Source organism: Coregonus lavaretus, assembly GCF_964263955.1.
Source record: "Coregonus lavaretus genome assembly, chromosome: 21".
NCBI lineage: Eukaryota > Metazoa > Chordata > Actinopteri > Salmoniformes > Salmonidae > Coregonus > Coregonus lavaretus.
The window spans coordinates 29795661-29812696 of NC_140008.1; the positions used below are offsets into that span (position 1 = coordinate 29795661).

The window sequence follows — 17036 nt, forward strand, 5'->3', positions numbered from 1 at the left end:
TGGGCAGAAGAACCTTTATTCACAAGCTCTCACAGTCTCACTGCAGAATTAGCCCCATATGAATATGATGATTCATGCTTTTGAGCCCGCAAAAGCCAATTGCTAATCATCTCCACCGTGCTGCAGATGACACAGTGTGACTGTGATTGAGCTGTCAGGACATCACATCTGACGGTGCAGAGGGGATGCTCCTGTGGGATCAAAGCCATTTACAACTTTTCTAATTAATCAATGGCGGGTTATCAATCTAATTGTCTGGATTTCTAGAGCGCTCCACATCATTATATCTGCTTGCTTCCTATAGCCTATTGTTGTTGTTGAGAAAGAGAAGTGTTTGGGGGGTGGAAAGTGTATGCACATCAATTACGCAAATCTTCATCCTACACCACAACTTTAGCTATAGCATATAGTGGCTCAGGACATCTGCAGTTACGAAGGCAATGATCGAATCTTACGTTCTCATGGTTTTCGTCATGGGGTCGTTTTTCGTGTATTTCTGCGGCATGGTTTGGGCATTCTGCAAGCCGAAACTCAGCGGCGTCGAGGAAGCGATGCTTAAAGACAGTCTCCCGCAGAGGACGAACGCTGCTGGGTGTGCGCCAACCCTGCACCCTCCCCCGGAGCATAAACACTACCACACGCACCGCGGGGACACCACAGAGGACAGGGGACTGGATCACACAGACCACCTATGTTAACATTTGGGGGGAGAGTACTGCTGACAGCCTCTTAACGATGGACCGCACCAGATTTATGTGAAGCCAGCAATCAATCGTGGCGCAATTTGGATTGGTTGACACTATGCATTATTCAGCAAGTGATGGTATATCTTGTGAATATTTCTGTTTTGTGTAGCCTATGTTGTGAGTGGCTATATGCAGTTTTGGTTTTATTTCAATGTCTGATGAAACCTTTTGATTGCTTGTTATCACAGCACAAAAAAACAAGCAAGCCAGAGAAACAATTATGTGAAGTGGATCATGCATTTATTTACAGTAGGCCCCCCTACAGTGGCTTGCGAAAGTATTCACCCCCCTTGGCATTTTTCCTATTTTGTTGCCTTACAACCTGGAATTAAAATGTATTTTTGGGGGGGTTTGTATCATTTGATTTACACAACATGCCTACCACTTTGAAGATGCAAAATATTTTTTGGGGTGAAACAAACAAGAAATAAGACCAAAAAAATGAAAACTTGAGGGTGCATAACTATTCACCCCCTCCAAAGTCAATACATTGTAGAGCCACCTTTTGCAGCAATTACAGCTGCAAGTCTCTTGGGGTATGTCTCTATAAACTTGGCACATCTAGCCACTGGGATTTTTGCCCATTCTTCAAGGCAAAACTGCTCCAGCTCCTTCAAGTTGGATGGGTTCCGCTGGTGTACAGCAATCTTTAAGTCATACCACAGATTCTCAATTGGATTGAGGTCTGGGCTTTGACTAAGCCATTCCAAGACATTTAAATGTTTCCCCTTAAACCACTCAAGTGTTGCTTTAGCAGTATGCTTAGGGTCATTGTCCTGCTGGAAGGTGAACCTCCGTCCCAGTCTCAAATCTCTGGAAGACTGAAACAGGTTTCCCTCAAGAATTTCCCTGTATTTAGCGCCATCCATCATTCCTTCAATTCTGACCAGTTTCCCAGTCCCTGCCGATGAAAAACATCCTCACAGCATGATGCTGTCACCACCATGCTTCACTGTGGGGATGGTGTTCTTGGGGTGATGAGAGGTGTTGGATTTGTGCCAGACATAGCGTTTTCCTTGATGGCCAAAAAGCTCAATTTTAGTCTCATCTGACCAGAGTACCTTCTTCCATGTGTTTGGAGAGTCTCCCACATGCCTTTTGGCGAACACCAAACGTGTTTGCTTATTTTCTTCTTTAAGCAATGGCATTTTTCTGGCCACTCTTCCGTAAAGCCCAGCTCTGTGGAGTGTACGGCTTAAAGTGTCCTATGTACAAATACTCCAATCTCCGCTGTGGAGCTTTGCAGCTCCTTCAGGGTTATCTTTGGTCTCTTTGTTGCCTCTCTGATTAATGCTCTCCTTGCCTGGTCTGTGAGTTTTGGTGGGCGGCCCTCTCCTGGCAGGTTTGTTGTGGTGCCATATTCTTTCCATTTTGTAATAATGGATTTAATGGTGCTCCGTGGGATGTTCAAAGTTTCAGATATTTTTAATAACCCAACCCTGATCTGTACTTCTCCACAACTTTGTCCCTGACCTGTTTGGAGAGCTCCTTTGTCTTCATGGTGCCGCTTGCTTGGTGGTGCCCCTTGCCTAGTGGTGTTGCAGACTCTGGGGCCTTTCAGAACAGGTGTATATATACTGAGATCATGTGACAGATCATGTGACACTTAGATTGCACACAGGTGGACTTTATTTAACTAATTATGTGACTTCTGAAGGTAATTGGTTGCACCAGATCTTATTTCGGGGCTTCATAGCAAAGGGGGTGAATACATATGCACGCACCACTTTTCTGTAATTTATTTTTTAGAATTTTTTGAAACAAGTTATTTTTTAAATTTTACTTCACCAATTTGGACTATTTTGTGTATGTCCATTACATGACATCCAAATAAAAATCCATTTAAATTACAGGTTGTAATGCAACAAAATTGGAAAAACGCCAAGGGGGATGAATACTTTTGCAAGGTACTGTATATGCTGGTTAAAATTAACAAAATCATTACACTTACTTGACAACATTACAACTACCACTTTAAATCCACAAAGTCATTCAGGACTATCAGTGGTGTAGACGTTGTTAATTAAAGCCATATGGTTTATTGGAATGTTATTACATTATTTGATACATAAAATAATACACATACTTTCAAATGTTTTTGTGGAATTCCTTATGAGGTCTGACAACACATGCAATACAAACACAATACATTAGTAGCAGCATCAATGAGTGACATGGTGGCAATCAAATCAGAACCTAATACCAGCAGCACTCATTGTCTGTGAGGCCTCCCAATGTAGGCAAATAAGGCAAACAGAATTCATCACTTCTATCAATGACATAGTGACAATCAGATGAGATTCTTTCTCAGTAGTTTGCAGGACAGGAGTCTCAGTCCATTAGATGGGAGTTATCTCCCATCCAGTGTTCCTTCAATCAGGCTACTGTGGTGTTACTCTAATACCCTTCTTTTCCTCCTTCAGTTTCCTGCGTACTTTGCCAGTTCCAGTAGTTTATTATACAGGGCCTCGGACATGTTCGTCAATATCCATCTGAGAAGGGAACAGAGAGGCGATCAGACACAGCAGGGGACCGATGGCATGTCAGCTACACCAGCCGCTGACTAATAGTATTGTCTGGCAAATGGCTTTCTGGAGTGGATTTGACAAGAATAGAAACAGAAGTCATGACACGTGTCAGATAGAATAATTACTTAATATTTCATAATTTGGACGGATCCAATATTAATCTATAGTTACATTCCACCTCTTCAAAATGATCTAGAGTATTATAAACTGGGTGGTTCGATCCCTGAATGCTGATTGGCTGACAGCCATGGTTTATCAGACCATATACCAAGGGTATGACAAAACATGTATTTTTACTGCTCTAATTACATTGGTAACCAGTTTATAATAGCAAAAAGGCGACTCAGGGGTTTGTGGTATATGGCCAATATACCACGGGTAAGGGCTGTATCCAGGCACTCCGCGTTGGGTCGTACATAAGAACAGCCCTTAGCCGGCATATATTGGCCATATACCATACTCCCTCGGGCCTTATCGCTTAAATATAATCTGCCAAATTAATATCAATACTTAACCATGCTGATATGATTGAAATTGATATCTTGCTTGGTTGGTAGATTGGTACAAAAAAAATACAGGCTGGTAATATGTTCAATAACGGAACAATACAAATATGTGATGTACATGTGATGTCGCAGATTCAAATAACTGTGGAGATGACTTCCAATGTTGTGTACAGTATCACTACTGTTTTAGAGTTAGTCTGGATTTCCTGGATCTGTGGTTTGTATACCTTGCGAGGTTGTGTGTAGTTGTTTCCCAGACCTGAGGTTAGACTGTGTGTCACGATCGTCGAAAGGAGTGGACCAAGGCGCAGCGTGATATGCGTACATCTTCTTTAATAGTGTACTTTTCCAACACGATACAATAACAAAACAACAAACGATACGTGAAGTCCTCGGTTAACAAAACACAAACCTACACGGAACAAGATCCCACGAATAACAAGTGCACACAAGGCTGCCTAAGTATGGCTCCCAATCAGAGACAACAAGCAACAGCTGATTCTCGTTGCCTCTGATTGAGAACCACCCTGGCCAACACAGAAACACATAACCTAGAACATACCATAGAAACACGAAACATAGACTCTACACAACGAAACTAACACCCTGGCTCAACATACAAGAGTCCCCAGAGCCAGGGCGTGACACTGTAGTATTTAGCCCAAGGATCTAGCGACTCAGGTTTTTGCATAAACAGCCAGAACTGCACAATGAAAAGAGGTATAGATTAATCAAACTCTTAAAAATAGATTTGATTAAGTCACAACAAATGCAGAGCATGTAACAACCAAGAACTATCAATACAGAACGGTAATATGTTTCCATGGTTCACTGCGAGAGGTAAAAATATTTGTTGGTGCTTGTACATACCAGTGATGTCATGTTATTCCAGAGCATCCGCTTGTGTGTGTGTGTGTGTCTGTGTGTACATACCAGAGCCTCTGCTCCATTGTAGGGGGTCAGGGTGAATGTGTTTGTAAAGATTCTGATCTGTTAAAATGAGAAAGATGGATAAGACGCATCATCATGAAAATTTGATATTGCTTGATTTTGGGAATCAGGAGACTGAAAGCAATATATCTTAAAATATTGAATGTTGACATGCACAATTTTGTGGGACTAATGATAAAATGTTCCTTTAACAAATACTATTATCACTCACACAGACACACACACACAACACATACACACACACAACACACACCAGCCAGAGGATGGGCATGAGCAGGTTCCAGAGGAGGGGGGGGGGAGGAAGGCAGGATACCGTAGGTCAGGTTGGTCATCGCAAAGCCTGGACAGATCACTGTCGAATACAGGCCCTGGAGGAAACACAAATTAATAAAGTATGGCCCACTCAGTGCTTACTAAAATATGGCTGACCCCTTCTACACATCTTTGTGCCGTGGCTGACCTGTATGTTGAGGTGTGTGTGTTGTAGCTGACCTGTATGTTGAGGTGTGTGTGTTGTAGCTGACCTTTATGTTGAGGTGTGTGTTGTGGCTGACCTGTGTGTTGAGGTGTGTGTTGAGAGCCAGACTGAGGAGGTCTGAGGTGTATTTGGAGGAGCTGTAGGGCTCAGTGCCTGTCTGGTGCTGAAGGTCCTTCAGGCTGAAGGCTGAGCGCCGGGCGTTACTGGAGCTAGTCCAGATCACGTGGGAGGTGTGGTTGGCCTGGCACAGCACCGGTAGCAGCTCCCTCACCTGGCCATGCAGGTGACAACACAGGGTAAGGGACCAAATGGGGTTAAGGAAATGTTTGGTGCTGTAACGAAGACGCAAGGAGTCAGGAAGCAGGTGCAGTTGGTGAGTTTAATAGTAACGAATATGTAGAGAATACAAAACAAGAGAAGCGTCTGGACATGATAACAGAACCAATACTGCCTGATGAGTAATGCTACAGAGTGCTAGATAAAGGGGAAGTAATCAGGGTAGTGATGAAGTCCAGGTGTGCCTAATGATGGGGTGCAGGTGTGCATAATGATGGGTTGCCAGAACCGGTGGTAGTAAACCAGAGACGTCGCGCGCCGGAGCGGGAGTAGACGTGACAGGTGCCTAGCGGTTAAGAGCGTTGGGCCAGTAACCGAAAGTTTGCTGGTTTGAATCCCCTGAGCCGGCAAGGTGGAGAAATTAACCCCGAACAACAACTGCTCCCTGGGCGCTGATGACGTTGATTAAGGCAGCCCCACACACCTCTCTGATTCAGAGGGGTTGGATTAAATGCGGAAGACACATTTCAGTTGAATGCATTCAGTTGTGCAACTGACTAGGTATCCCCTTTCCCTTCCCTACCTTAGCTAACTCGTCATTGCCTTGCCAAACAAGGCCAGAAGCAGTCAGGTACACAGGCTAGCGGTACCAGTGATAAGAGACATCACCACAGTCAACTGGCCTCTCCAATAAACATGAGTGTACAAAGCCCTGAGGTAAGCAGAATAGTAGAGGTGACCCTGGAATTAGCAGTCAGCAAAAACTCTCTCTAGGGAAGGAGAGGACAGAACTTATTGTCATAGAAACTGTGGTGTTAATTTTTTATTAAGAGCGTTGCTATATGACGGGCAGCTGGTGAAGGGGAGATGGATCCAGGGTCCTCTGCTGTAGAGGGAAAGCTAACTTAATAAGTAGGTGGTCCTCAATGTCTACAAAGCAATGATCTCAGGAGATGGATAAAAAGCTTATAAGATAACATGGTCTGAACAGATCTCTTTATGATATATACGTGTATATACTATATATATGAATGTTATATTAATTAGGATGTCCAATCAAAAACGCATATTTTGACCAATGGGTAAAATTGACTTTTACATTTAATTCAGCTCGTGTCATGCTAATTTTGCTTTTTGCCACCCGCGGAAACAACTTTGAAGATGACGACCGCAAAATGTAAAATCCTCAAAAGTTGTTATGAGAAACCTGCACCGCTATGTCAACAGAGCTCGGCGCTTATTATCAGAAGTATTAGGTTACAAAATCTGACTTTTTGGATATAATGTTAATGATATGTTAGAGAAAGACCCTACTGAATGATTCAGAACATGAATAATCATATTAGTCTTGGTAAAATGTATTTTATAACATAAGGAAGTTACATTTCATCACCATTAATAAACTGCACTTCGCTCACCAGTAGGAAGTGACCAAAGAGGTTGGTGGCAAACACTTCCTGTAGTCCGTCTGCGGTGACGTTATCCTTCTGGGTCAGAATACCTGCCCCCATGGCAAACATGCTGATGACTTTGCTGCAACAAACACATCACAACCTCAACGTAACCACAATTGTGCCGGTACCCCCTGTATATAGCCTCGCTATTGTTATTTTACTGCTGCTTTTTTTTTTTAGGGTATTCTTTCTTAAAACTGCATTGTTGGTTAAGGGCTTGTAAGTAAGCATTTCACTGTAAGGTGTTGTATTCGGCACATGTGACAAATAAATTTTGATTTTGAACATTTGATTTGATTTGATGTAGTATAGACCCACCAGAAAGAAACGTTCCCCAGGTGGTGGATTTGAGCAAACAATAGTGAAAACACAAAATACATACACACACTAGTAGAGGCCTACAGTATGCTCCCAAAAGAACTCAGACAAGACGTTTCGACCATAGCTGGGTCTTAGTTCTGACAAAACTTTGTGGAGCTGTACCTGGAGAATAGTCCCTTACAGAAGGCCTTGACATCCAGCTGTGGGTTGGGCATGATGCCAGCATTCAGGTAGAGGTAGTCCAACTGGTTATACCTGGGAGACACACATACACGCCACAATACTTTGTTAGCCCACTGAGCTAAAGACTAGGAATTAGCTCAGGTAACAAACGCAAGTCTACAGGTCACAAGTCTTACTCATCACGTGAACCGCCTCCACTACAACAGAACCACTCGTCCCTTTGTGGTACTGCAGTAATAGTTCACAGAACCACCTTCGTCATACTAATCCCATGGGCCGTGACAGCTGAGTAGCTGATTTGGTTCTGGGTGCTGAGATTACCGTCATACCTACCTACCTCAGTTTGACGTCGTGGGCGGCGGTGAGGACCGAGGAGATGCTACTGGTGTCCAGCTGTAGCAGGGCCACCTGGGCACCGGGGTGAGAGGTCAACAGGGCGGAGCGGGCGGCCTGGGCCCGACGCAGGTTCCTACAGGCCAGACATAGCTGGATACTGCCATCCTCAGAGAGGAGACGCTCACACAGTGCCAGGCCTATACCACTGCAGGGAACAAAGCACACACACCGTAACCAATCAAAACCATTGGAAAATGTAATTAAATTCATGACATTTTTACAAGATTCTACAATGTTGATTGATATAGGTTTAAAGGAATAATCCATTCAAAAACTATATTTTGGTATTTGTTTCATTAGTCCACTGTGGATACAGTCCCAAAATGTTTTGCATGTCAGCAATCACGTTATCAAGATATTGAACTTTCAAAACGCAACATATGATGCAAAACTGGTAATGTCATACTAGCTGTATTTCTGCCTACTTCAACAGCAGTGGGCTCGTTTGAGTGGTAAGGCGAAAGCAATTGACTGTAGACGAAAGTTGAGGAGTGAAGTCGGGAGAGGTGCATCTGCGACAGCCGAAGGTCGGATACTGAGGGGTTTTTCCAACAGCAAGGCTCAGTGCAACATGGCAGTGTTGCCATTGTTTATAAAAGTAGTTCTTTATAATGTCAAAATAAACATATCTCCAACCCCCATATCACAGACTCACAAACTGGAAATATATGTGTGTACACTGCACAATGAACTGATGAGAGAGAGCGCCTCAAATATCACATTCATTTATACATATCCACTGTACCCACTGGGCACACACTGCTTGAATCAACGTTGTTTCCACGTCATTTAAATTATATTACGGGGTTGAACCAACGTGGAATAGACATTGAATTGACGTCTGTGGCCAGTGGGTTTACAAAGTTGGTTCCTGTTTCAGTCACATCTTTGGTCACATTCGCGTGGGTCAAACACACCCTAAGTGGTTCACAACAAAGCTTCCCTCAATGTAGGCGACGACTGCAGGATGAAGTTGGTGAAGAGCAACTGCAGAAACTTGCAGTCAAAACTTATACACACATACACGCCACAATACTTTGTTAGCCCACTGAGCTAAAGACTAGGAATTAGCTCAGGTAACAAACGCAAGTCTACAGGTCACAAGTCTTACTCATCACGTGAACCGCCTCCACTACAACAGAACCACTCGTCCCTTTGTGGTACTGCAGTAATAGTTCACAGAACCACCTTCGTCATACTAATCCCATGGGCCGTGACAGCTGAGTAGCTGATTTGGTGAACGAAACAGCGGCCCTCTGTCTTAGTATGTGTAGCGTATCTATCTAATGCTGTCTGATCAAAAAGAGTATGACATTGTTGCCGCCGTAGCATTGAATGCAAGGGAAGACAGTGAGCATTTGGCCTCCCTTGATATTTAAAAAAAATAAAGTAATTGCCAATCAGCGTTGAGCTAAACTGAGTGAGCTCAGCTGTGAATGGTCCTAGCGTGCCAAAAAAAAGTGTCAAGGGACGCTAGTTTGGATTTGGATTCAGACCAATCACATCACATCAGAAGCCAAACATCATAGACAGAAAAAAAATTGAATTGTTGTATGTTGTTGTGTCACTGTCCTCCTGTGGCTAGCTAGCTAGCTAAAATCGGCCCTTTCCTAAATTAGCCATGGATGGAGATAGGTGTCGTGTATTAGGATTATGCCTTTGTTAAATGTTTTTCATGAAGAAATGGAATGTTGTTTATGTTAGGTCAAATGTAGCCGTTTGGAGGGTGACGCCCCAGGGGAGACTGGTGATTGGCCAGAAGAGGGAGCACCCATCTTTTTGCATTGTTTATAAGTAGGGGCTAGACAAAGAAAGGGCAGAGCGACCATTGCAATCCGGGCCGTCGCTCTCCGGGTGTCATGACATCTGTCACTTATGCTGAAGCTTGTGATATGAATAAACCTTATGATCCAAGTTCAGTATGAGCGGACTCCTTTGTTTATCAGCAATAATTGCCAGCACTTACGCGATACGACAAATGGCGCCCAACGTGGGGCTGGTCTGCATCTCTCCTCTGTTTCATTCAGCCGCCAAGTTAACTCGCTCTGAAGCCATGGCCAGAAAAGGGTGAGTTTTTTCCTCACAAGCTTTGTGAGGTTGTTAGGTTGGATACTGCTTGTGTACACGGAGGGATGTACCATTAGACCAAAGTGTGCCTCGTGTGGCGTTATTGCGGTCGACTAGGAGTCTGGTAATAATTATTCTAAAATTGTACAGCAATTGAAGGCAGATATTAACGGCAGATATTGGCAGAATAAAGGCAGGAATATGTATACATTAGGGCATTGTGGATCTGTTAAAGACCTCGGAACGAGGCGACTCCTTAGGAGTGGGCCATAAATCCTTGCAACGCGCTAGGTGTGTTGTCAGGTTGGTTCTGGGAACTATAAGGGGGACGGTTATATTGTAAGTTATTCTCATCTTATAGTCGATGGGGTATTTGCATGGGGTAACCGCTCATATGATATCCATAACTTACGGCAGCATAAAGTTAGCAGGGGATAAATGGACAATGATTTAGGCACAATGCAAGGTTACTTAGGGTGTGGTAGGCCGCAGTTAGCTAAAGGCTAAGGCTAATGCTAATGCTAAATGCTGGATTGTGTTTCATGCTACATGGTACATAGCGGCTAATGCTAATTGTGTTGCGTGCTACATGCTAACGTGTCCTTAGAGGTCCCATTGCGATGGATTAAAGCCTCTTAAAATATGTCTGTGTGTGTGGAATTCAGAGTTCTACGCAAATGTGAGCTCTGTTATGTGTAATTGTTCGATTATAAGGTATAAAATAGTGAAGCTGTAGCGTAATGCTAATGTTCTATTGTCTGGGAATCGTATCATTGAATGCATTTGCGCATGCGTTTAATTTTATGACACTACACTACAAAACGTGGGAGTTGTAGTTTATGGCACGAGATTATGAGACGTTGGGTTCCGGTACTAAACTACAACATGTTGTTTGCTAAAACTACAACACGGGGTTGTGGGTAAAGGGTCATATTTCTGTGGGGTTGCGTGCTCAGGAAGAGACAGAGAAACACAGACGAGGGAACAAAGAGGAGAGATTTTAACACGAATCTTATAGTTTTAAAGCGGCTGCTGTTTGAAAATGAAACTATTTGTTGGGATGTAGTGAATTTATAAATTAGGTATATGTTGACTGAGTGTAATGAATTAAATTAAATGACGGATTAAAATAAAATAAAAATGTTTTTGAGCGATCTATTTAGTCCTGGGTTAAGTCTTAAAGCGAATGTGAGTGGGGGAATATTGAATATGGTTGAAGTAACTCAGTATTGCATTAACTACTAAAATCTTTTCCTGTGTCTCTGTTCTTTTGTCATATGAGAGGAACAAAGGAGAGAGAGAGGAGGGGCTAACGTGTGCTGACGTAGCGTCACGTGACGCGACAGAGGATCGAGTCAAGGGTTTGAGACTGGTCTGGTTACAAAATCTTCCCCTACAGGATGTTTGATGTTATGACAATTTTACATAGGCTTGGCAAATGATTCATTAAAAATTGCATTTTGGAGGCTATGTGCATCACTGGGGTTGATTGGAGTTGTGTTGGGAATCAAGGACTGACATTATTCTGTAAATTTAAGATAATTAGGTGCGTATAGAGCAAGGGGGTTATGGGAATTGTAGTAATGGTAGGGTTACAGCAGGGGTGTCAAAGTCAAATGGACGGAGGGCCAAATAAAAAATTTAGCTACAAGCCGAGGGCCGGACTGTTCGAATGTTCATTGAAAAATTTTTAAATGACGCATATAGTCTAGTGAACCTAATTGAACCTACTGAAAACCTAACAAATATATTCCAATATGATCAGATAAATAAAGCAATATTTTCTTATGGCTCTGTCAGTAATCTTTAATTTTCAACAGACACAAAAGACAAATTTCCTTTATATAAAAATCCCCATAACATGAACATTAAATGAAAGAAACCGGTATTCAAGGCACCATCAGTAGCCTATATTTTCTATTTTAGCAAAAGTGGGCTAAATTTACTTCAAAGAAAAAAACAATAATAGCAATTTTCTATCATCCACTCAACTGAAATATTTTTAAAATATAATTGGATTGAAATACAATAAAATAAAGTGCAAAAATCTATTAATCAAAAACAACACTTTGTTTAAGGAGAAGTAACATGCAGTGAAAACAAATATTAAACTTTAACTTTTAAACTTGAACTGAGTAAAAACTCTAAATATGTGATTGCACAGTAATGTTCACTTGTTTGAGGTTGAGGGTGATACTTGGTGGTGTCCCATCTTTTCCACAAGTTCATCAATGTTCGGGGTAAGGCTCTGAGCTGAGGAAATCCTCAGAATTGAGTGGAGGTGTTCAGCAGTAAGTCGACTTCTGTGTGATGTTTTGTTCAGGTTCATCAAAGAAAACAGTTGTTCACACAGGTATGTGCTGCCAAACATAGACAACGTTTGAGCAGCCTGGATGCGCAGCTGGGGCATTGTGTCGGGGAGGAAACGGGCGAACTCCGCAGCACCCACTGCCGCATATTTTGCCCTCAGTGCATCATTGCATTGGAGGTCAATCAACTCCATTTGGAGGTTTGGTGGTGAGCTTTCCACGTCAACAGCAAATGGGTTACCGAGCAGTTCCAACCTGCTTTTTTGTGCTTCAAAGTCAGCAAATCGGCGTCGAAAGTCAGCGGCAAGCATACCTATTTTATCAGCCAACTGTGCGCTCGGGAACGCACTGGTAGAGAGCTTCTCTTTCATGGTCTGGCAGCTGGGAAAGTGGCTCAAATTTTCTTTCCGCATCTGCGTCTCCCACAGAGTCAGTTTGGTTTTAAATGCCTTCACTGTACTGTACATATCAGAGATGACATGATCCCGACCCTGCAGCTGCAAGTTCATTGCATTCAGATGACTCGTAATGTCACACAGAAAAGCCATTTCACACAGAAACATTTCGTCTCGGAGTTGTGTTGTGTCTTTCCCTTTGCTGTCCAAGAACAGACAAATCTCCTCACGAAGCTCGAAACATCTTTGAAGCACCTTTCCCTGGCTTAGCCATCGCACCTCTGTGTGATAAGGCAAATCACCATGCTCCGTTTCTAACTCCGTCAGAAATGCCTTGAACTGGCGGTGATTCAAACCTTTGGCTCTGATAAAGTTAACTGTGCGCGTGATGATGCTCATTACATGCTCCATTTTCAAGGCTTTACCGCACAACGCTTCCTGGTGTATGATACAATGATAAGCTGTCAGCTCACCTGTCGCGTTTTCCTCTTGCATCTTTTCCCGTATCTTCGCCACCAGTCCGCTCCTGTGTCCACACATCGCAGGTGCTCCGTCGGTTGTCAAACCCACGAGTTTTTCCCAAGGCAGCTCCATCTCATTTACACATCTTGACACCTCTTCATACAAATCATGCCCCGTAGTTGTGCCATGCATAGGACGTAAAGCCAAAAACTCCACTGTCACGCTTAGGCTGGAGTCCACTCCGCGGATGAAAATTGACAACTGGGCAATGTCAGAAATGTCGGTGCTCTCATCCACAGCCAAGGAATATGCAATGAAATCTTTTCCCTTTTTCACAAGCTGCTCTTTTAGATTGATGGACAACTGGTCTACTCTCTCGGCAATGGTGTTTCTGCTCAGACTCACATTTAAAAAGAGTTGCCTTTTTTCTGGGCAAACTTCGTCACAAACTTTAATCATGCAGTTTTTGATGAAATCCCCCTCCGTAAATGGCCGGGCTGATTTAGCGATCTCTTCTGCCAAAATAAAACTGGCCTTGACAGCAGCCTGGCCTTGTGATTTGGCTTTTTTGAACAGAGCCTGTCGAGATTTGAGGCCTCGTTTTAATTCCTCTGCCTTTTGTAGCCTTTGTTCCATGTCCATATTCTTGTTTTTGTCCGCGTGTTTCGTTTCATAATGTCGTCTCAGATTATACTCTTTCAGTACCGCCACACTTTCTCCACACAGAAGACACACAGGTTTTCCAGCTACCTCCGTGAACATATACTCCGACTCCCACCTTGTTTGAAACCCCCGGTTCTCAGTGTCCACCTTCCGTTTTGCCATTTTTGATGGGTATCTGAAAGTTAATTTTACTGTGATGCTGACGACTGCTGTGCCAATAAATATTGAAATGAAGCAGCCTACTGCTCGGTGCGTCACCGTTGCATTGTGGGAAATGTAGTATTGGTGCGTGTAAAAGATCTGCGGGCTGCCGGCTTGCTGCGGTCTGCGGGCCGGTTCTAATAATAAATCAAGATCATCCCAGGGGCCGTAAAAAACCTTCTCGCGGGCCGGATGTGGCCCGCTGGCCTTGACTCTGACATATGTGGGTTACAGGCTTTGTTTATGGGTATTGTAGTCTGAAGTTGACTACTTGCATTTGATGGGTTGTGGTAAGATAGCCACCACTAATTGATAAATTGGTGACATAGGATGTAGAAATAAAAAATTGGTTTTAATTATTCATAATTTTTAATTGATTTTTTAATTGATTTTTTATTTTAATTAGAAATGGTTTTTGAATAGAAATTTTAATTGAATTATTTCATAGTCAAATTTTGGTTGATTGATTTATTTATATTTGGTTTATATTAATAATTAAAGGGGGGAAGCCATAGGCTATATAGTCTAAAATAAAATAATTCACGATAAAGGAATATAAAAGGGTTGTTACAATGGGGAAAAACGACATCAAGGCTATAAAAAGTCATTACATCGGTTGATATAGTACGAAATGGTAATCCTTTAGTTAAGAGTATTGCTAGGTTATCCGGCAAATGAAACAAAAGTTGCCCTTCATTCTCAAACAAAAACTGATAAAAGATTCCAGCGATAAGATAAAGGTATAGAGAAAATGCTAAAGGAATAAAAGGCGACAGGAAAACTAATGGCAGAAGTTAGTACACCTGTCTCACATACGCATTCAGCAAAAAGACACCCACCTTACGAGAAGGAAGTAGAGCTTAGGGATGTTTATCCTCAGCTTCCGGTGATCATCCAGGAGGGTGATTGTTGCATCAGAGATGAAGATGAATAATAGATAGAGGACAAGCAGAAACGAAGATGAATCCAAAACTCCAGAAGGAAGAAAATGAGATGTCTGGAAGAGAAGAGTGAGGTTAAGGAAGATGGAACTTGAAGAAGATGATGAAGATGAAGATCAGAGTGATTGAGAAGAGATCATGGGTGGATATGACTCTGTGATCAGAAGGAAGTTGGCAAGAGAGTAAAGAAGGATACTAAAGATTTGATCTCTGATGGAAGTTGAAGGAAGAAGGATACAAGAGATTCGAGTTCAGATGAAGACAGCGATAAAGAGGAGACTAAAGGTGCTGTGTATTCAAAAGGAGTTTATCCTACAAGGACTGGCACAGAAGAAAAGTAAGAAGATGATGGAAGATGATATTTCGAGGACAGAACTTAGAATATAAGCTTTTGAAGAATCCTGATATGTCAACAGCAAGAAAGAACAGGATCAAGAAACTCTCAGAAAACTCAATCATACAACTGGTGGAGAAGAGAAGCTTTGGTTATGAAGAATCAAAGTGAACCAAATCAACAATCACTGTTACAGCTTCAACTGAACAAGATCAAATGCAATTGTACCAGCCACCAAGGGGGGTACCAGGTGTTCCATATCCACAGCCAGTTTCTGGACAGACACAGAATTGGAGAGGAAGAGGACGAGAAGGCTTAGAAGGAGGAGGAAGATTTCAGCTACACTTCCAGCAACTTTCAGAAGACTGTTATAATTGTGGACAGGTTGGTCACTTTACCTGTGAGTGCAATGCGTCAGGAGGAAACAACAGAGAACATTTTTAAGGAAGATACAGGGGCCAGTCAAGATCACCTGTTCTCCAGGTGAACCCTAAGGATTCTAGAGTGCCTAGAAGATACGAAGGGGGGTGTCAGCTGATAGCACCGATTAGAGAAGAAGAGAAAATATCTAACAATTGAAGTAAAACCAGAGGACTATGAGAAGTGATAGTGAATAGTGAATAGTGGAAAAGCTTTTATCTGTGTTGAGCCTAAAGAGGTTAAACATCTCACTATGTAAAATTAACTAATTAGGATAGGGATTTGAGGTAGTAAAACAGCTAATTACTCTTAAGGAACCAATTGAGCTCTGCTATAGAACTCAAAGAGAAATTAAAATAGACATACTAATATTAGAACATATACCTATTGCATTGTTGGAAAGAGATGCATGGTGTAAATTGAACTGTACAATAGGATATACACTAAACGGCTGTCTGGTAGAAGATGTTAAAAAGTAGGGTTTTTGGGAATCATATTGGCTTAAAAAGATAATATCATAGGAAGGATGATAATCTATTAGACTGCCTATTAGACAATCTGTCTGAAAAATAAAGTTAAAAGGGGTGACTGTTATTCTGGGTTACATTCTTACACCAAGAGATTTCAGGCTAGGCTAAAAGGTGTTTAGTCGTTTGCCAAGTCTGTGTGTAAAGAAGTCAGAAGCATGTGGGGACTTCCCAATCACATATCCTAAAAATTGGTGGTGAAGGGATTTTGTGAATAAATCAGTGGAAAAGGTTTTTAAAGGTTAGGAGAAAAGATTAGATTAAAAAGTTAGGAGAACTGGGTTGAAGGAACTCTAAGACAGTAAACTAAGTTTCAAAGTTAGTAGTAAGAGAGAGAACAGTGGTGAAGGACATTTTAGAGTAGGGAGATCAAGGTAATTATAGGTGTATTTTTATAATCAAAAGTTTGAAAGTTAGGGTTTAGAGTAGGAAGAGAGAGTGAATGTAAGTTACATTTACGTCATTTGACACTAGTGGTGATAGATGGAAGTACAAGCAAAGAGTTCAAAGCTTTGGGGAAAATGGATGAAGTAACTAATGACATTAACACTTCAGTCTATTATAACAACAGTGAGAAGCAATTTAACTCTTTCAACATTGATAGTTATTAAAGCCATAAATATATCGCATTTGATTAGAAGGGAGCCAATGGCTCCAGCACCAATTTTTTTTTTTTTTTTTTTTTTTTGTTGTTGTATTTTTTATTTTTTTTATTTATTTATTTTTTCTTTCGGGGGGATGGATCAGCTTAATATTGCAGATAGATTGTATCTTCTATCAATGTAATTGTCTGCATCACTTCCAATCCCCCATGTTTTTTTTATTTTTTATATATATATTCCCCTTTATTACTTTTCAACCCCACCATCCTTTCCCTA

At 41.9% G+C, this 17036-nt stretch overlaps 1 pseudogene across 1 annotated transcript; it reads right to left on the minus strand.

Moving 5' to 3' along the window:
- Positions 1-3127: 3127 nt before the first annotated feature.
- On the minus strand, positions 3128-13897 carry LOC311149136 (3-keto-steroid reductase/17-beta-hydroxysteroid dehydrogenase 7-like; annotated as a pseudogene). The gene is made up of 10 exons: positions 13851-13897; positions 7781-7984; positions 7423-7515; positions 6904-7018; positions 5286-5480; positions 4985-5099; positions 4714-4770; positions 4416-4483; positions 4008-4050; positions 3128-3238 (listed from the first exon to the last, which is right to left on the minus strand). The product of its transcript is annotated as a 3-keto-steroid reductase/17-beta-hydroxysteroid dehydrogenase 7-like (transcript).
- Positions 13898-17036: the final 3139 nt, after the last annotated feature.